This window comes from Scyliorhinus torazame, chromosome 16, assembly GCF_047496885.1.
Source record: "Scyliorhinus torazame isolate Kashiwa2021f chromosome 16, sScyTor2.1, whole genome shotgun sequence".
Lineage (NCBI taxonomy): Eukaryota > Metazoa > Chordata > Chondrichthyes > Carcharhiniformes > Scyliorhinidae > Scyliorhinus > Scyliorhinus torazame.
Window position 1 is genome coordinate 157,538,450 of NC_092722.1, and position 21,557 is coordinate 157,560,006.

General features: G+C 45.9%; 1 protein-coding gene across 2 annotated transcripts in view; it reads left to right on the plus strand.

Annotated features, from left to right (window-relative positions):
* The first annotated feature begins 8,504 nt into the window (after positions 1-8,504).
* The window catches only part of LOC140393164 (zinc finger protein Pegasus-like), a 51,782-nt gene continuing 38,729 nt past the window's right edge, over positions 8,505-21,557 (plus strand). Inside the window, exons 1-2 of one of the 2 annotated variants that reach the window (XM_072479284.1) lie at positions 8,505-8,654; positions 15,231-15,306. The gene's annotated coding sequence lies outside the window, so the exon portion shown is untranslated. Of the gene's footprint in view, positions 8,655-9,105; positions 9,466-15,230; positions 15,307-21,557 lie in introns of those variants that run through there. The other variant, XM_072479285.1, reaches the window with a different exon arrangement.

The window sequence follows — 21,557 nt, forward strand, 5'->3', positions numbered from 1 at the left end:
CCTGGTTCATTACCCAAAACCAAATCCAACGTGGCCTCGCCTCTTGTTGGCCTAAATCGGGAGCTGGCCAATTTAGGTGGCTACATAGCGTTGCTGCCTCACAACGCCAGGAACCCAGGTTCAATTCCGCCCTGAAGTGACTGTGTGGAGTTTGCACCCCCCCCCCCCCCCCCCCCCCGGCTCCTTCCTGTCTGCGTGAGTTTCCCTGGGTAACCTCCACAGTCCAAAGACGTGCAGGTTAGGTGGATTGGCCATGCTAAATTGCCCATTAAATGTCCAAACTGCACCAGGGTCCCGGGTTCGATTCCCACATAGGTCACTGTCTGCACGTTCTCCCTGTGAAAATGAGGGATAGAAATGGCAAGATTAGGGAACTATGGACGACGGGTGGAATTTGTGAGACTAACTAAGATGAAAAAAGAAGCATACATAAGATCTAGGTGATTTAAAACTGATGAAGCTTTGGAGGAATATCAGGAAAGTAGGACCAATATCAAACGCGCAATAAAGAGGGCTAAAAGGGGTCATGAAATATCTTTGGCTAACAGGGTTAAGGAAAATCCCAAAGCCTTTTATTCGTATATAAGGAGCAAGAGGGTAACGAGAAAGGATTGGCCCACTCAAAGACAAAAGAGGGAATCTACGCATGGAGTCAGATAAAATGGGTGAGATTCTTAATGAGTACTTTGCATCGGTATTCACGAAGGAGAGGGACATGACGGATGTTGAGGCTAGGGATGGATGTTTAAATACTCTAGGTCAAGTCGGCATCAGGAAGGAGGACGTTTTGGGTATTCTAAAAGGTATTAAGGTGGACAAGTCCCCAGGTCCGGATGGGATCTATCCCAGGTTACTGAGGGAAGCGAGGGACAAAATAGCTGGGGCCTTAACAGATATTCTTGAGCACGGGTGAGGTCCCGGACGACTGGAGAATTGCTAATGTTGTCCCTTTGTTTATGAAGGGTAGCAGGGATAATCCAGGGAATTATAGATCTGTGAGCTAGATGTCAGTGGTAGGCAAACTGCTGGAGAAGATACTGAGGGATAGGATCTATTCATATTTGGAAGAAAATAGACTTATCGGTGATGGGCAGCATGGTTTTGTGCAGGGAAGGTCATGTCTTACAAACCTAATAGAATTCTTTGAGGAAGTGACAAAGTTAATTGATGAGGGATGGGCTATAGATGTCATATACATGGACTTCAGTAAGGCGTTTGATAAAGTTTCCCATGGCAGGTTGATGGAAAAAGTGAAGTCGTATGGGGTTCAGGGTGTACTAGCTAGATGGATAAAGAACAGACTGGGCAACAGGAGACAGAGAGTAGTGGTGGAAGGGAGTGTCTCAAAATGGAGAAAGGTGACTAGTGGTGTTCCACAGGGAACCGTGCTCGGACCACTGTTGTTTGTGATATACATAAATGATCTGGACGAAGGTATAGGTGGACTAATTAGCAAGTTTGCAGATGATACTAAGACTGGTGGAGTTTCAGATAGCAAGGAGGACTGTCAGAGAATACAGCAAAATGTAGATAGATTGGAGAGTTGGGCAGAGAAATGGCAGATGGAGTTCAATCCAGGCAAATGCGAGGTGATGCATTTTAGAAGATCTAATTCAAGACCCGACTCTTCGGTCAATGGAAGAGTCCTGGGGGAAATTGATGTACAGAGAGATCTGGGAGTTCAGGTCCATTGAAGGTGTCAACGCAGGTGGATAGAGTGGTCAAGAAGGCATACAGCATGCTTGCCTTCATCGGAAGGGGTATTGAATACAAGAGTCGGCAGGTCATGTTACAGTTGTATAGGACTTTGGTTAGGCCACATTTGGAATACTGCGTGCAGTTCTGGTCGCCACATTACCAGAAAGATGTGTATGCTTTAGAGAGAGTGCAGAGGAGGTTCACCAGGATGTTGCCTGATATGGAGGGTGCTAGCTATGAAGAAAGGTTGAGTAGATTGGGATTGTTTTTGTTGGAAAGACAGAGGTTGAGGGGAGACCTGGTTGAGGTCTACAAAATTATGAAGGGTATGGACAGGGTGGATAGCAACAAGCTTTTTCCAAGAGTGGGGGTGTCAATTACAAGGGGTCACGATTTCAAGGTGAGAGGGGGAAAGTTTAAGGGAGATGTGCGTGGAAAGTTTTTTATGCAGAGGGTGGTGGGTGCCTGGAACACTTTGCCAGCGGAGGTGGTAGAGGCAGGCACGATAGCATCATTTAAGATGCATCTAGACAGATATATGAACGAGGGGGAACAGAGGGAAGTAGATCCTTGGAAAATAGGCGACTGGTTTAGATAAAGGATCTGGATCGGCGCAGGCTGGGAGGGCCGAAGGATCTATACCTGTGCTGTAATTTTCTTTGTTCTGTGTCTGTGCGGGTTTCCTCCGGGTGCTCCGGTTTCCTCCCACAAGTCCCGAGAGATGTGCTGATTGGTGAATTGGACATTCTGAATTCTCCCTCTGTGTATCCGAACAGATGCTGGAGTGTGACAACTTCATTACAGTGTTAATATAAGCCTACTTGTGATAATAATAAAGATTATTATTATTATAACAAGATTTGCAGGTTGGGTGGGGTTACAGGGATAGGATGGGTAAGTGGGCCTGGGTCAGTGCAGACGCGATGGGCCGAATGACCTCCTTCTGCGCTGTCAGAATTCTGTGGTAAAACAGGAAGTGAGCTAAAAGAGATGGTTCAGCAAATGTACCAGGATTAAACCAGGGGCGTAGAGTTTTGTGAATTGTATGCGTATTTGTTAAAACCGTGTTTAAACCCCAATGAAATAGGAGTTTGAAGTATGCAAAAAGTTTATTGCTTCAGGTTGAACAAATTGGAAAAATACACTGAAGTTACAACATGGAAACAAACCCTTCCTCCAGTGTAAAATTGAACTTTGACATGTTTTGCCTCAACCATGTTTGTCTGACCCTGGAAGTAAATTGCACAACTGACCCAAGTTTCACTGCCTTCTGTTCCAGTCGCTTACACGTAATCTTTTATCTCTGGCTTCTCATTCTATGCACATCAATTACTGGAAAGAGTACCTTTATCTATCTTGCATACATAATTTTAAAGACTATTTATTACCATTGTCATTGTATCCTCACTAAAGCCTTAATGCTCTTGAGATTTAAAAACTTTATATAGGCTCCACATTCTCTAATTATATCCCTACCTTGTGATACATAATTGAGTCTGCTGTTAATATTATGGCAAAAAATGCATGTTAGATTGGGATGAAAGATTATGGTTGAATTCTAGCTGGTGAAAACCTTATCAGGAGGATATTAAAAATGTACTCTATATATTGTACCAGAAAATTTTGTTACCGATGAAGGCAATATTGTAGCTACACCTAATATTGTGGTTCTGTCTTACTGTCAGGAGTGAGATTCCTGAAACCTACCAGTCACACCAGACAACCTGCTGTCAAATTAGTGGTAATGTTTTCTTGGAGAATACAAATATCACAATACATTTAAATATCAGGTATCTTGCAAAATTATCCTGATCCCTACTCCTGCATTGACTGTGAAACTTGACTGAATTTTCTAAATCTGCATTTTATGAGTAGAAAATTCAGATACGAGTAATTCTTTAATCTACATTTTTTTTTGTCTACTCACAGGATATCCTCCCATATTGTCAGCCAAAAATCCCTAACTGACTGATGAAATAAAATGGAGTGATATGATCAGGACCAAGTATTTTTTTTACCGAGTTAATATACTTCTATGCAGTGGCTAGTTACGAATTGACTAAAATAACCTAGTTACGTATAACCAGATTTCAATGGTAGCAACCCTAGACGTAGACCTAATAGGAGAAAACCCATGGAATTCCTACAGTGCAGAAGGAGGCCATTCGGCCCATCGCTTCTACACCAACCCTCTGAAAGAGCACTCTAACTTGGCCCACTCCCTCGTCTATCCCCGTTACCCCCCGCATTGATCTTGGCCAACCCAACTAACTTGCGCATCTTTGGACACTAAAGGTCAATTTAGCATAGCCAATCCACATAACTTGCACATCTTTGGACTATGGGACGACAACTGGAGGAAACCGAACACCTTGAGGAAACCCATGCAATCACCGAGATGGAGTGCAAACTCCACAGTCACCAAAGGGTGGCATTGAACCCAGATCCTTGGTGCTGTGAACCAGCAGTGCTAACCACTAAGCCACCATGCCGCTCTACTGAAATGAGTAGGCTGGCAGTGGGATTCCGATCGTGATACCTAGCAGTATTAACTTCTCAGTAGATTTACACAAATTGAATACAAATCAGAGTTTTCTATATGAAATGAAGTCTCGTGACAACCTGTCAAAATATTAATCTTTTTCTGTTAGGCTGTCTATGGTATTTAAAGTACCAGGAAAATATTTCAGTGGAAATCCATATGAAGTTTCTGTTTTATCCTATAAAGTAAATGACTGGTGACAATATGGAATTGATTTATCTCATCTGAGTCTCATTTAATCCACTTGGATAGCATTTTCTCATTTTATATTGGACAAGAGTTCTGGAATGTTGGCAAAAAGTTTTTTTTTTAAGTTAGTTACGTTTCTCCACTTGTTTTTCGGGAAGCCATCAAATAGATAGCTAACCTAGAAGTCTCATTGTAAGCTTTACCAATCATCCAAAAGTAGTAGGTATCCATTATGTAATTATTTCAAATGCAGAAACGTGCTTTATCACCATTCAAATTTTCCATGTTTTAATATAGGCAGTCTGCAGATACCATGGGAAATATTATTTCCACTCAAGGATCCAGTAAAAGCCTTATTCAAATATGCATCTTCTCTTCCAGAGAAAATGGCAACCGGTCTGGGAGATGATTGCTTATTAGAATCAGCCAGAGACAAATTTTAAATTGTATTGGATTAAAATAAGTGTAGGGATCATTGTTGTTTTGACTAAGAATGAGCGGTGAAGACAGGGATAGTGCATTTTGTGTCACATGTTGGGAATGCGTTTTGCATTCTCCAAATTTCAATTTCCACATTTCCCATTCAATTTTCCTATATTGATATCACAATGTAATTGCATGATAAGACCACTTGGTGGCTCTTTGGAACAGACTTTTCAGCTACTTCCCAGCTCAGTCATGTTAAGTTTCACTCATACTTGGCACTTCCCTTTATTTTTCCAATATATATTTTAAACAAATGGCTCAGCATAGAAGCTGACCACTTGACTTTGTGTGTCTATTCCAGTGTGCTCCACATGAGCTTGTCTCGCCCCAATTCATCTCTCAGCATCAGCATACCTTCTATTACTTTCTTCCTCATGTACTTCTCCTTAAATGCATCTACCTATTCACCTCAACCACTTCATTTAATAGCACTTCCCACATCTAACCACTCTGTGAAGAAGCTGTTCCAAAGTTCCTTCTTGGATTTCTGATGTTCTGTCTCCATTTCTGGTGATAGACTGACCACAAATATTCATTACAAACCTACTAACTCCTACAGCTACCTCAACTACAACTCCTCACATTCCGCTCCCTTTAAGGATTTATCTCATTCTCCTAGTTCTTCTGCCTCCGTCGCATCTGTTCTGAAGAAGTAACCTTTCGAAAATGGTGTTTTTGATATGTCTGCTTTTTTCCTTAACTGAGGCTTCCCCACTGTGGCTGACAGGAAACTCAACCAGGTATGACCCATTTCTCACACATCTGACCTCACTCCTTCCCCTCCCTCCCAGAACCATGATAGGGTCCCCATTGTCTTAACTTTCCACCCCACTAGTCTCCATATTCCAAGGATCATCTTCCACCATTTCTGACAACTCCAGCATTATGCTACTACGGAACACAACTTTCACCCCCCCCCCCCCCCCCCCACACCCCTTCTGCATTTCACAGGGACCGCTCCCCCTGACACCCTGGTCCATTCCTCCATCACACCCAACTCCCCATCCCCTTCCCACAGCCCCCTTCCCTTGCAACCACAGAGGTGTAACACCTGCCCCTTTACCTCCTCGCCATTCAAGACCTCAAATGCTCCTTTCAGGTTGAGCAACATTTCACCTGCACTTCCTTCAACTCTGTCTATTGTATTTGCTGCTCCCAATGCAGTTTCCTCTACATTAGGGAACCTAAACGCAGACTGGAGACCGCTTTGTGGAAGACCCTTGCTCAGTCCGCCATTCAACCTTCAGTTGCCATTTTAACTCAGCGCCTTTTTCTCATGCCTGCATGTCTGTCCTTGGCCTGCTGCCGTGCTCCAGTGAAGGCTGGCACAAGCTGGAGGAGCAGCATCTCATATTCCGGTTGGGCACATTGCAACTCCTTTGGCATCTTTAGATTGTGACCTTGCTCCTCCATCTTAAACCCCCTTTTTAAAAGTACATGTTATTTTTTGAATGCAACCCAGTCACTCACCAGGCCATCTGTCTTTTGTTCTTAAAGTTGCTGCATTTTGTTGTGATCTCTCACAGCTACACTTCTCCTTCTCTTCAGTCCTTACGGAGAGCCAATATGCTTTCTCTCCTTAAGCGATGCTGCCAGATCTGCTGGGTTCTCCAGCATCATCTGTTCTTGTTTATGTTTACAGCTCCTCAGTCTCTGCACAAGTGGTAACATATTTAAATACCTTCCTTCTGCCTTTTCCTTATTCTACAGTTTGCTAAGGATCTGGCCTTTATACAGATGCCTCTGGAGTTCCATTTCTTTCTTATCCTGTTTGTGAGCTTCCAGGTACCTTTCGTGCTTATAAGTAGCTTAATTAGCTCACGTGTGCTGTTAAATATACTGAACCACTGTACAGTTAGCATAGTGTGTGCAGCAATTTAAGGTCACATTGGGTGACACTGTGAAGACGTTGGCCCCTATTCAAGTGATACACATACATGGTGTTTCTGTCCCAGAACGAACTGCTTCCAATATTTCAGGAATCAGAACCCTTTTGTGTATGCCATCTCTCCAGCCAAGTATTTCATCACCTTATCGAATCATGGTACCGGGCAATGCGAATACTGACTCCAAGGCCTTTTATAATTTAAGCTGTTTTTTAATTACTGAAACATCCTGTTGCAGAAAGCGTACTTCATTTCTTATGCATTATTAATGATTTCAACGCACACATTCTAAACATTTTCGGTCCCTTCCCCCACAATATTTCCCTTATGCTGACCCGAGGGAGACCACAGACCATCTGGGACTTACAGCTGTAAAACTATTGATGGGAAATGTTCAGATTGGAGTCCAGTTACTAGTGGTGTACCACAAGGATCTGTTTTGGGGCCTCTGCTATTTGTCATTTTTATAAATGACCTGGAGGAGGGCGTAGGATGGGTGAGTAAATTTTCAGATGACACTAAAGTCGGTGGAGTTGTGGACAGTGCGGAAGGATGTTACAGGTTACAGAGGGGCATAGATAGGCTGCAGCGCTGGGCTGAGAGGTGGCAAATGGAGTTTAATGCAGAAAAGTGTGAGGTGATTCATTTTGGAATAGCAGGAAGACAAGAGTACTGGACTAATGGTAAGATTCTTGGCAGTGTGGATGAGCAGAGATCTCGGTGCCCCATGTACATAGATCCCTGAAAGTTGCCACCCAGGTTGAAAGGGTTGTTAAGAAGGCATACGGTGTGTTAGCTTTTATTGGTAGAGGGATTGAGTTTCGGAGCCATGAAGTCATGTTGCAGCTGTACAAAACTCTGGTTGCCGCATTATAGGGAGGATGTGGAAGCATTGGAAAGGGTGCAGAGGAGGTTTACCCGAATGGTGCCTGGTATGGAGGGAAGATCTTATGAGGGAAGGCTGAGGGACTTGAGGGTGTTTTCGTTAGAGAGGTTAAGAGGTGACTTAATTGAGGCATACAAGATGATCAGATAGGGTGGACAATGAGAGCCTTTTTCCTCGGATGGTGATATCTAGCATGAGGGGATATAGATATAGGACAGATGTCAGAGGTAGGTTCGTTACTCCGAGAGTAGTAAGGGCCCTGGCCTTGGAATGCCCTGCCTGCAACAGTAATGGCCTTGCCAACACTAAGGGCATTCAAATGGTCATTGGAGACATATGGACGATAAGGGAATAGCGTAGATGGGCTTTAGCGTGGTTTCACAGGTCGGCGCAACATCGAGGGCCAAAGGGCCTGTACTGCGCTGTAATGTTCTATCTTTTACCCGCCACGTTTTAGGAACCCCCACCCCAGGTGAACGATACAAGATAAGTACATCCAAGTCTCGGGTGGGACGACACGAGGAGATCAGACACCCTAAACCAGTGTCCAAAGTACAACGGGAACTCGGCTGCCCAGCAAAAGCACGTTCCTGGTTAGCTGCACCCTGGCCGCAGTCTGCTCCGACGTGATATCAAGGCTCTTCTGCCTCTGCTGTTAACCATCAGTCATCGCCATCAAAGCAGCTCGCCGGCCCCGATTGGCGCTGTGGTTTCTAGGGTGACGGTTTCCGTGGGGACTCGTTAAGCCGTCGCACTGATTCTCTCTCTTCCCCCCCCCCCCCCCCCACGCGAACTTTGACCTCTCTCTCCCCCCCCCCCCCCCCCCGGGACTTTTGTTCGGTCGTTTGGCTTCAATCTGCTGGGCGAAGACCCGAATTTAAATGTACAATTCCGTTAAAATACCTGGCCGGCGATGATGCAACCGGTCGCGTGCAAAAGGCCGACTGCACCTCCGCCAGCCCGGCCGGTATGTCACTCTGGTTAAAAGATGTTTTCCAGATAGACGTAAATTAGAAGATAAGCGAACTGCTAAGATTAAAAATGTATATACATATTTGTGGGAAACGCTGGCCAGGTCCGACTGCCGCGCGGGGTGTGGGGGAGACGGCAGTTCGTGTTTTGGGGACGATGAGGTTTTTTTTTTAAATTGGGGAGTTCGGGGCGGGCCACGAGACGCGACAGTTTAACGGTTCCCGGGGATGTCGCTCGCGCGGCCCTGCCTCCAGGAACCGGGCCTCTGCTCGCTACTCATCCGCGGTTTTATTTTTTTTTTACCCGAGCCTCGGCGCAGCCGAACCTGCTGTTTTGGAGGGCCGGCCGGTGATTGACAGCTCGGCCCCATCAACGGGAGTCGGCAAGCCCGCCCGACTGGCCAATCGGCGACCCGGGGGGTGAGATGGAACCAGCAACGGTCGGGTCCCGTCCCCCAGCAGCAGGTTTGGCTGAGAGGAGAAGGCGCGCTTCACTTCACTTGGGAACCAAGGGCTGGGGGGATGCCAGTCACCGACATTGCCAAGTCTCACCGGCACTCAACCGCGGAAGCAAATCGCCCTGTATGGAAGACGAAACAAAATGCAGAGGGAATAGAAATGGTGGAACGTTTCGTGCGAAACATCTCGGATATTGGCTCTTCGTCCTTGACAAGCTCCGTCATCAGTGATGATACCTTTGAGTTAAAGTTTGTTTTCTTACATCTTAAAACAAAACTTCTACTGGACGACGTCAAAGCGATTCAGAACTGACCACATGCATCGTCGAGAATCATTTGCTAGCTTTTGGTGAGGGGATAGAATGAATGTCACGAGACTGATTTCTGGGGCGAGGGGATGATTGCCTGCAGTTCAAAATATTGGGGGGGGGGGGGGGGGTCTGAGTGAAGCACACAACATTCTTAAGGAGCGTGACACGTAGATGCTTGGAGGATTTTTTTCCCCTCCTTGTTGGGAAGTCCAGAACTAGGGGCTGTCTCAAAATAAGGGATTGGCCAAATAGGACTGAGACGAGGAGAAACGTTGTCAATTGAGTTGTGGAGCTTTGGAAATTATACCCCAGAGAGCTGTGGATACTCTGTCATTGAGTAGATTCGAGACAGATAAATAGATTTTTAGATATGAAAGGAATTGAGGGATGGTCATAGAACTTACAGGGCAGAAGGAGGCCATTCAGTCCATCGAGTCTGCACTGTCCCTTGGAAAGAGCACCTTTTACAAGCCCATGCCTCCACCCTAACCCAGTAACCCCACCTACCCGTTTGGTCACTAAGGGGCAATTTAGCTTGGCCAATCCACCTAACCTGCACATCTTTGGATAGTGAGAGGAGACCGGAGCACCCGGAAGTAACCCATACCTACACTGGCTGAAAGTGCAAACTCCACACACTTCCTCGAGGCCGGAATTGAGCTCGGGTCCCTGGAACTGTGAGGCAGCAGTGTTTTTTTAAATATAAATTTAGAGTACCCAATTCATTTTTTCCAATTAAGGGGCAATTTAGAATATATGTATCAGTCACTATATCTTGGCCAGGATTTTCCTGTTAACCCATCAATGGCATAGGAATGGTGGGAAACAAGGGAAATTATAAAATAACTGACATTTCACCCCTCCATTTTCCTTAGACCTCTTCCACTGTTGCCCCAGTTGATGACATGTATTTACAATTGATTTCAATAGGAAGGCAAAACAATGCCAATCAGCTTTCACACTTCCACTTTGGACAAAAATAATGTTGCTGGTGACCTAGCAACAGTGTGATGTGTACATTATAAAAAGGTGATCCTGTATCTCTGGGGCAATGTCCTCAGCAAAACACTTGTCCCAGAAGTCTTTGGTTTCATAAAACCATTGACAAAAACCCTCACCTAGCTTCTTATGTTGGAATATGTAATGAGTTACAGCAAGCGTATGTAATGTGAGCCACCTTGACTAAAGGTGTCAACCAACTATTTAAATTTTAAAAAACTTCGAGAAATATCCAGACTGTTGTTATTATGGGGGGGGGGGGGGGGGGGGGTAGAGATGGTGGCATAGTGGCAATGTTATTTAGACTAGTAATCCTGAGGTCCAGGCTAATGCTCAAGCAGCTGATGGAATTTAAGTTTATTCAATGAATCTGGAAATAAAAGGTAGTCTCTGTATTGGTGACCATGACAACTTTCATTGATTAGAACATAGAACATTACAGCGCAGGACAGGCCCTTCGGCCCTCGATATTGCACCGACCTGTGAAACCACTCTAAAGCCCATCTACACTATTTCCTTATCGTCCATATGTCTATCCAATGACCATTTGAATGCCCTTGGTGTTGGCAAGGCCACTACTGTTGCAGGCAGGGCATTCCACGCCCTTACTTCTCTGAGTAAAGAACCTACCTCTGACATCTGTCTTATATCTATCTCTCCTCAATTTAAAGCTATGTCCCCTCGTGCTAGACATCACTATCCGAGGAGAAAGGCTCTCACTGTCCACCCTATCCAATACTCTGATCATCCTGTATGCCTCAATTAAGTCACCTCTTAACCTTCATCTCTCTAACGAAAACAGCCTCAAGTCCCTCAGCCTTTCCTCATAAGATCGTCCCTCCATACCAAGCAACATTCTGGTAAATCTCCTCTGCACCGTTTCCAATGCTTCCACATCCTTCCTATAATGCGGCGGCCAGAATTGCACGCAATACTCCAAATGCAGCCACACCAGAGTTTTGTACAGCTGCAACATGACCTCATGGCTCTGGAACGCAATCCCTCTACTAATAAAAGCTAACACACCGTACGCCTTCTTAACAACCCTCTCAACCTGAGTGGCAACTTTCAGGGATCTATGTACATGGACACCGAGATCTCTCTGCTCATTCACACTGCTAAGAATCTTACCATTAGCCCAGTATTCTGTCTTCCTGTTATTCCTTCCAAAATGAATCACCTCACACTTTTCTGCATTAAACTCCATTTGCCACCTCAGCCCAGCGCTGCAGCTTATCTATGTCCCTCTGTAACTTGTAACATCCTTCCGCACTGTCCACAACTCCACCGACTTTAGTGTCATCTGCAAATTTACTCACCCATCCTTCTACACCCTCCTCCAGGTCATTTATAAAAATGACAAACAGCAGTGGCCCCAAAACAGATGCTTGTGGTACACCACTAGTAACTGGACTCCAGTCTGAACATTTCTCATCAACCACCACCCTTTGTCTTCTCCAGCTAGCCAATTTCTGATCCAAACTGCTAAATCTCCCTGAATCCCATGCTTCCGTATTTTCTGCAGTAGCCTACCATGGGGAACCTTATCAAACGCTTTACTGAAATCCATATACACCACATCAACTGCTTTACACTCATTCACCTTCTCAAATAACTCAATAAGGTTTGTGAGGCACGACCTACCCTTCACAAAACCGTGTTGACTATGTCTAATCAAATTATTCCTTTCCAGATGATTATACATCCTATCTCTTATAAACCTTTCCAAGATTTTTCCCACAACAGAAGTAAGGCTCACTGGTCTATAGTTACCGGGGTTGTCTCTACTCCCCTTCTTGAACAAGGGGACAACATTTGCTATCCTCCAGTCTTCTGGCACTATTCCTGTAGACAAAGATAACTTAAAGATCAAAGCCAAAGGCTCAGCAATCTCCTCCCTAGCTTCCCATTGTAAAAACTCATCTGATTCACTAATGTCCTTTCGGGAAGGATGTCTGCCAATGATCTGGCCTACACATTTGATTTAATTTATTGTCACATGTACCAAAGTACAATGAATAGTATTTTTCTGAGGCCAAGGAACGTACACAGTAAGTACATAGTAGACAAAAAAAGAATAATCGACAGAGTACATTAACAAATGGTACATCAACAAACAGTGATTGGTTACAGTGCGAAACAAGGGGCCAAACAAAGCATATACATGAGCAAGAGCAGCATACGACATCGTGAATAGTGTTCTTATAGGGAACAGATCAGTCTGAGGGAGATTCGTTGAGGAGCATAGTAGCTGTGGGGAAGAAGCTGTTCCTATGTCTGGATGTGCGGGTCTTCAGACTTCTGTATCCCATGACTGGAAAGCCACGGCAATGTGGTTGACTCTTAATTGTCCTCAGAAATGGCCTAGCAAGCCACTCTGTTCAAGGGCAATTAGGGATAGGCAATAAATGCTGGTCTTTCCAGTGGTGCCCACATCCCATGAATGAAGAAAGAAAAGTGACATGATTTATTGAACCGTAGATTGAACAAGTGCAATTGCCACAGCCATTATGCTGACTGAATATCTTACAAGATGGAATACATATCATTTAAGATTCAATGAAAATGACTAAGAAAAAAGTGTAATTGCTGCTATAACAAATTTTAAAAGGATTTTCCATATTTATAACCAATTAAAAAAGAAATATCTGCATTATGCTAAATATGGCAGTCAGTTATTTCCATTTTGAGTGAAGGCAAAACATCTACAAAAGTTGGGAGGGGACTATAATGGATGTATCTACTAGGTTTCCAGATGACTGTGTATTTGACATTCCTCAAATGAAATTTGATAACGAGGATGTTCTTAAAAATTGGAATAAATTGTTGAGTTACCTAACACTAAGGGCAATTTTGGACACTAAGGGCAATTTATCATGGCCAATCCACCTAACCTGCACATCTTTGGACTGTGGGAGGAAACCGGAGCACCCGGAGGAAACCCACACACACACGGGGAGGATGTGCAGACTCTGCACAGACAGTGACCCAAGCCGGAATCGAACCTGGGACCCTGGAGCTGTGAAGCAATTGTGCTATCCACAATGCTGCCGTGCTGCCAATACATGATGTAGATGTGGGAAATGCTGTTCCAATTAAACAACATTCATATAGATTTAACCCTCTAAAATTGGTACAGGTTCAGAAAGAAATTGAAAGTATGTTTAAAAATGGCATAATTGAAATGGGTTGCTGCCAATGGAGCTCACCCATAATGATGGTACCGAAACCAGACTGTGCCCAACGATTGTGTGTGGAAAATAGAAAGGTTAATGCAGTTACAAGAACAGACTCTTATATCCCACAGTTGAAGGACTGCATTGAGAAGGTGGGACAATCAGCTTTCATCTCCATACTGGATTTACATAAAGGTTACAGTGGTGGGTCACACCCTTGAAAAGGGGCATTTGATTTATTGGATTTTGTTTCTGAATTGGAACAGTTAAGGGAGATTTCATTAAGTGTTATCCATAGATTACTGTAGCTGTGTGGTGTCTTTATGTAAAGGTTGTAGGTCAGTGGAACTTCATAATATACTTTGGAGTTTCTAAGCCCTGGCCCATAACAAATTGTAGAATGTGAAGCAGCTTAACAAATATTACAATCCAAAGATGCTTTTTCAGTGAAGTTGATGATCAATTTGTTCAATTTCTACAGGTTTACATTGGACTCTGGTTCTGTTTCAAAAAAATGCATGAAGGGAATTGGAGAGAGTCAATATCACTTATTTTCAAAAACTAAATTTCTTCATTGCGCATTGACTGTGTCACTTCTGATTCACTAACATCCTTGGTGCGGCAGAGTACGATCAGCTTTCCAGTAAAATTTGGTGTCAATTTTCCACTGGGCAACTGGGGAGTACAGCTTGTTACCAAGGGCAGCACAGTCGGTAGCACTGTTGCTTCACAGGTCCAGGGTCCCAGGTTCAATTCCTGGCTTGGGTCACTCTCTGTGTGGGGTCTGCACGTTCTCCCCGTGTCTGCGTGGGTTTCTCCGGGTGCTCCGGTTTCCTTCCACAAGTCCCGAAAGATGTGCTGTTATGTAATTTGGACATTCTGAATTCTCCCTCTGTGTACCCGAGCAGGTGCCGGAATGTGGCAAATAGGGGTTCTTCACAGTAACTTCATTACAGTGTTAATGTAAGCCTACTTGTGACAATAAAGATTACTATTTATTAAAAATTACCAATATAGGAAAACTTCGGGCTGCTATCTTGCATCAATGATCCACAGCACAGACTGTTGCTGATAACACTTTTTTTTTAAACCCCGCTGAACTGAATTTTTTTAAACAGAACTTATTTTGGCACTTGGGCGAATTATAAACATCTTATCATTCACTCTCGCTGTTTGTGGGTGAAAATTTGTTTGCACCTATTTTGGAGCGCACAAGCCATATTTCCTCCAAAATATTTGGCTGCGCAGCAATTGGAAATGTACCTCTGGGTAAACAAACACTAGCAACATTTCCTTTTAGATGCACGCTTCCTTTTAGATAGATGCTTGCTTGACTGTGCATCAATCATAATGGGTCCATGCAGTTCCACAAGCCACACACAACAAACAGAAATTATCTACGTGTGCCCTTAGAGCTTCAAATTGGGGCCTGATACGTGCACACTTTTGGAGCAAATCGCACTGGACCCTACAGTTGTGAGGGCATAAGTGTGCGTCCAGTGAGCGGCCACTAGAAGTATCCAGAGCAGGTAGATCATGACATCAATCAGCAGACAAAGCTGGTTTAACTCACTTGTGCCATTTGGAGTTTAATGCTGCAGCTAATGTCCTCTTTTACCCTCACACAGGTGAACATGCATCCAGCAGCTGGAAGGATGACCCCGTCAATCAGCACTATATAAAGAGAACACCATTTGCTTCCAGGTTAGGAATAAAACTGAAAAACATTAACTCTGTTTCTCTCCCCACAGATGCTGGCAGACCTGTTTTGTTTTTCTAGCATTTTCTGTTTTTATTTCAGATTTTCAACATCCAAAATATTTTGCTTTTATTTTACTTGCAAGTTAGGTGTTGGTTAATTGTTTCTGGTTTTGCTTGGACTCAACAAGTGTTTGGTGCTTTGTATAATTGTTTCAAGTTGCAACGGTTGACAGGGATTGACATGGGAGGATCTGAAAAAGTTTTGACTGACTTCAGGGCTTCTGCATAAATCTGTGGTTCCCAGAGATTGCTGCACAAGCAGGCAATCCACTGGAATAGAGCACTACTATTACTGAAATATGGCTAAGGACTGGAGCTCAATATTACAGGGCACAGATGCTATAGGAAAGATAGAACAGGAGGCAAGAGCGGAGGGGGTGTTGTGTTTTGACAGGGAGAACATCATGGCAGTACTGAGGGGATATAACGAGGGCTCGCCCACTGAGTCTATATGGGTAGAACTGAAAAATAAGGGAGAGATCACTTTGATAAGATTGTACTACAGGCCCCCAAATAGTCAGCAGGAAATTGAAGAGCAAATATGTAAGGAGAATACAGAAAGCTGCAAGAAAAATAGGGTGGTAATAGCTGGGGATTCAACTTTCCCAACATTGACTGGGATAGCCATAGCGTTAGGGGCTTGGATGGAGAAAAATTTGTTGAGTGTTTTAAGGAGGAATTTTTCACTCAGTATGTGGATGGCCCGACTAGAGAGGGGGCAAAACTTGACTTCCTCTTTGGAAATAAGGAAGGACAGGTGACCGAAGTGTTAATGAGGGATCACCTTGGGACCAGTGACCATAAGTCCATTAGTTTTAAGACAGCTATGGAGAATGATGGGTTTGGCCCAAAAGTAAAAATTCTAAATTGGGGCAAGGCCAATTTTGATGGTATTAGACAGGAACTTTAAAAAAGTTGATTGGGGGAATCTGTTGACAGGCAAAGGGACGGCTGGTAAGTAGCATGCTTTCAAACGCGTGTTAACCAGGGTAAGCATATTCCTTTTAGAGTGAAGGGCAAGTCTGGTAAAAGTAGGGAACCCTGGATGACTTGGGATATTGAGGCCTTGGTCAAAAAGAAGAAGGATGCAAAAGACATCGCTTATTGTCACAAGTAGGCCTCAAATGAAGTTACTGTGAAAAGCCCCTAGTCGCCACATTACGGCGCGTTCGGGAAGGCTGGTACAGGAATTGAACCCGCGCTGCTGGCATTGTTCTGCATTACAAGCCAGCTGTTTAGCCCACTGTGCTAAACACCCAGGTGATGCATGCGTAGGCAGCTGGGATCAAGTGGATCCCTTGAAGAGTACAGAGGTTGTCGGAGTAGTGTTAAGAGAGAAATCAGGAGGACAAAAAGGGGACATGAAATTGCTTTGACAGATAAGGCAAAGGAGAATCCAAAGACTTTATACAAATACATAAAGGGCAAAAGAGTAACGAGGGAGAGAGTCGGGCCTCTTAAGGTTCTACAAGGTCATCTATGTGCAGTTCCACAAGAGATGGGTGAGATCCTAAATGAATATTTCTCATCAGTGTTTACTGTTGAGAAAGGCATGAATGATAGGAAACTTGGAGAAATAAATAGTGATGTCTTGAGGAGGATAAATATTACAGAGAAGGAAGTTCTCAAAGCCTTTAAGCTCATCAAGGTAGATAAATCACCGGGACCTGATGAAATGTATCCCAGGACATTGTGGGAGGCTAGGGAGGAAATAGCGGGTCCCCGAGCAAAGATATTTCAGCCACAGGTGAGGTGCCTGAAATTTGGAGGGTAGCAAATGTTGTACCTTTGTTTAAGAAGGGCCTCAGGGAAAAGCCTAGGAACTACAGACTGGTGAGCCTAATGTTTGTGGTGGGTAAGTTGTTAGAAGGTATTCTGAGAGACAGGATCTACAGGCTTTTAGAGAGGCAAGGACTGATTAGGGACAGTCAGCATGGCTTTGCAAGGGAAAGTCATGACTCACGAATTTGATTGAATTTTTTGAAGGGGTAATCAAGAAGGTAGATGAGGGCAGTGCAGTCGACGTTGTCCACATGGGCTTTAGCAAGGTCTTTCACAAGGTACCGCATGGTAGGTTATTGCATAAGGTTACATCTCATGGGATCCAAGGTAAGGTAGCCAATTGGATACAAAATTGGATTGACAACAGGAGACAAAGGGTGGTTGTAGAAGGTTTGATTTTCAAACTGGAGGCCTGAGACCAGAGGTGTGCCTCGGGGATCAGTGCTGGGTCCACTGTTATTTTTATTTATATTAATGATTTTGATCAACATTTATGAGGCATGGTTAGTAAGTTTGCAGATGACCCCACGATTGATGGTATAGTGGACCGTGAAGAAGGTCATCTAGGATTGCCACAGAATTGTGCCAGTGGGTTGATGAATGGCAGATGGAGTTTAATTTGGATAAATGTGAGATGATGTATTTTGGTAGATCGAATCAGGGCAGGACCTACTCAATTAATGGTAGGGACTTGGGGAGACTTATAGAACAAAGATATCTAGGAGTAAAAGTTAATAGCTCCTTAAAGGTGGAGTCACAGGTGGACAGGGTGATGAAGAAAACTTTTAGCATGCTTGGCTTCATTGGTCAGAATACAGGCTTTGGGACGTCTTGCTGAAATTACACAAGATATTCGTAAGGCCACACCTTTGAGTACTGTGAGCAGCTCTGGTCACCCTATTATTCTTTTTTTTAAAAATATGTTTATTCAGAATTTTTCAACAAACATTTTCAACCATTCAACCCCCCCCCCGTAACAAAGAAAGAAAAAAGTAACAGAGCAAGACATAAACATAACAATCCAACATAATACAGAACTTGTACAATGGGTTCCTCCCGCACATATTGACTTTCCCATATGTTTATGTTTTTCCTTTCTCAAGTGCCCCTAGGAAAAACCCCTTTCCCCGTCCACCCTTATACCCCCCCTCCCCCGGGTTGCTGCTGCTGCTGACCGACCTCCATCTAATGCTCCGCGAGATAGTCTAGGAACGGTTGCCACCGCCTGAAGAACCCCTGCGCAGACCCTCTCAAGGCAAACTTTATCCTCTCCAGCTTGATGAACCCTGCCATGTCGTTTATCCAGGCTTCCACACTGGGGGGCTTTGCATCTTTCCACAATAGAAAGATCCTCCGCCGGGCTACCAGGGATGCAAAGGCCAGAATACCAGCCTCTTTCGCCTCCTGCACTCCCGGCTCGTCCGCCACTCCAAATAGTGCTAGCCCCCAACTTGGCTTGACCTGGACTTTCACCACCTTAGACATAGTCCTCGCAACACCCCTCCAGAACCCATCCAGTGCCGGGCACGACCAGAACATATGGGCGTGATTCGCCGGGCTTCCAGAACACCTCCCACATCTGTCCTCCACCCCAAAGAACCTACTCAGCCTCGCCCCTGTCATATGCGCTCTGTGAATAACCTTAAACTGTATCAGGCTAAGCCTGGCACACGAGGAAGAGGAATTAACCCCACTTGGGGCATCAGCCCACAGACCCTCTTCAATCTCCTCCCCCAACTCCTCCCATTTGCCCTTCAGCTCCTCTACCAAAGCCTCCTCCTCCTCTTTCATCTCCTGATATAGTGCCGACACCTTGCCCTCTCCGACCCATACCCCTGAAATCACCCTGTCCTGAATCCCCTGTGCCGGAAGCAACGGGAATTCCCTCCCCTGCCGCCTCACAAACGCCCTCACTTGCATGTACCTGAAAGCATTTCCCGGGGGTAGCCCAAACTTCTCCTCCAGCGCCCCTAGGCTCGCAAACGTCCCATCGATGAACAGGTCCCCCATTCTTCTAATCCCTGCCCGATGCCAGCTCTGAAACCCCCCGTCCATCCTTCCTGGGACAAAACAATGGTTATCTCTGATCGGGGACCACACCGAGGCTACCATCGCACCCTTGTGTCGTCTCCACTGCCCCCAGATCTTTAGCGTTGCCGCCACCACCGGACTCATGATGTACCTTGTCGGCAAGAGTGGCAGCGGTGCCATCACCAGCGCCCCCAGGCTCGTTCCTTTGCAGGACGCCATCTCCAACCTCTTCCATGCCGCCCCCTCTCCCTCCATCACCCACTTATGGATCATCGCCACGTTGGCTGCCCAATAGTAGCCACCCAGATTCGGCAACGCCAGCCCTCCTCTATCTCTACTACGCTCCAGAAACCCCCTCCTTACCCTCGGGGTCTTGTTTGCCCACACAAAACCCATAATGCTCCTGCCTACCCTTTAAAAAAGGCCTTGGTGATCATAATTGGAAGGCACTGGAACACAAAAAGAAACCTCGGGAGGACCATCATTTTAATTGACTGTACTCTGCCCACTAGCGAGAGTGGCAACATGTCCAATCGTTTGAAGTCCTCCTCCATCTGCTCCACCAGCCGCGTCAAATTAAGTTTATGCAGGGCCCCCCAACTCCTAGCTATTTGGATCCCCAAGTACCAAAAGCTCCTTTCCGCCCTCCTCAACGGTAGGTCGTCTATCCCTCTTCCCTGGTCCCCTGGATGCACCACGAAGAGCTCATTTTTCCCTACATTGAGCTTATAGCCCGAGAAGTCCCCAAACTCCCTTAGGATCTGCATGACCTCCACCATCCCCTCCACTGGATCCGCCACATACAACAACAGGTCGTCTGCATACAGCGACACTCGATGCTCCTCTCCCCCTCGGATCACCCCCCTCCATTTCCTGGACTCCCTTAATGCCATGGCCAAAGGCTCAATTGCTAATGCAAACAACAGGGGGGACAGGGGGCACCCCTGCCTCGTCCCTCGATACAGCCGAAAATACTCCGACCTCTGCCGATTCGTAACCACACTCGCCACCGGGGCTCTATGTAGGAGCTTAACCCAACTGATAAACCCCTCCCCAAACCCAAACCTTCGCAACACTTCCCAGAGATACTCCCACTCTACTCGGTCAAAGGCCTTCTCCGCGTCCATAGCTGCCACTATCTCCGCCTCTCCCTCCACCGATGGCATCATTATCTCGTTTAGGAGCCTCCGCACATTGGTGTTTAGCTGCCTGCCCTTTACAAATCCCGTCTGGTCCTCGTGAATCACCCCCGGGACACAGTCCTCAATCCTCGTAGCCAGCACTTTTGCCAGCAACTTAGCATCCACGTCAAGGAGCGAAATCGGCCTATACGACCCACATTGCAGTGGGTCCTTATCCCGCTTCAGGATCAAAGAGATCATCGCCTCAGACCTTGTCGGGGGCAGGGTCCCCCCTCCCTTGCCTCATTGAAAGTCCTCACCAGCAATGGGGCTAACAGGTCTACGTACTCAACCAGGAACCCATCTGGTCCCGGGGCCTTCCCCGCCTGCATGCTCCCCAGTCCTTTAATCAGCTCCTCCAACCCAATTGGCGCCCCCAAACCAGCCACCTCCTGCTCCTCCACCCTCGGGAACCTCAGTTGGTCCAAACATCGTCGCATCCCCTCTTCCCCCGCTGGGGGCTGAGATCTGTACAGCTCCTCATAGAAGGCCTTAAATGCCTCATTTACTTTCACCGCACTCCGCACCGTAGTTCCTCTTCCATCCTTGACTCCACCTATCTCCCTCGCTGCCATCCTCTTACGGAGCTGATGTGCCAGCATCCGGCTCGCCTTCTCTCCATACTCATAGGTCGCCGCCTGTGCTTTCCTCCACTGTGCCTCTGCCTTCCCTGTGGTCAACAGATCGAATTCCGTCTGGAGACTTCGCCTCTCCCTAAGTAGTCCCTCTTCAGGGGCCTCTGCATATCTCCTGTCCACCCTTAAAATCTCCCCCACTAACCTCTCCCTTTCCCTGCCCTCTCTCTTCTCCCTGTGAGCCCTGATGGAGATTAACTCTCCCCTGACCACCGCCTACAGCGCCTCCCATACTACCTGCACCTCCCCGTTGTCGTTGGCCTCCAAATACCTTTCAATGCACCCCCGTACCCTCCCGCACACCTCCTCATCTGCCAGTAATCCCACATCCAAACGCCACAGCGGGCGTTGGTCCCTCTCCTCTCCCAACTCCAGTTCCACCCAGTGCGGGGCGTGGTCTGAGATGGCTATGGCCGAATACTCCGTTCCCTCCACTTTCGGGATCAGCGTCCTGCTCAGAACAAAGAAATCTATCCGGGAGTAGGCTTTGTGTACGTGGGAGAAAAAAGAAAATTCCCTGGCCAGGGGCCTGGCAAATCTCCACGGATCCACTCCCCCCATCTGG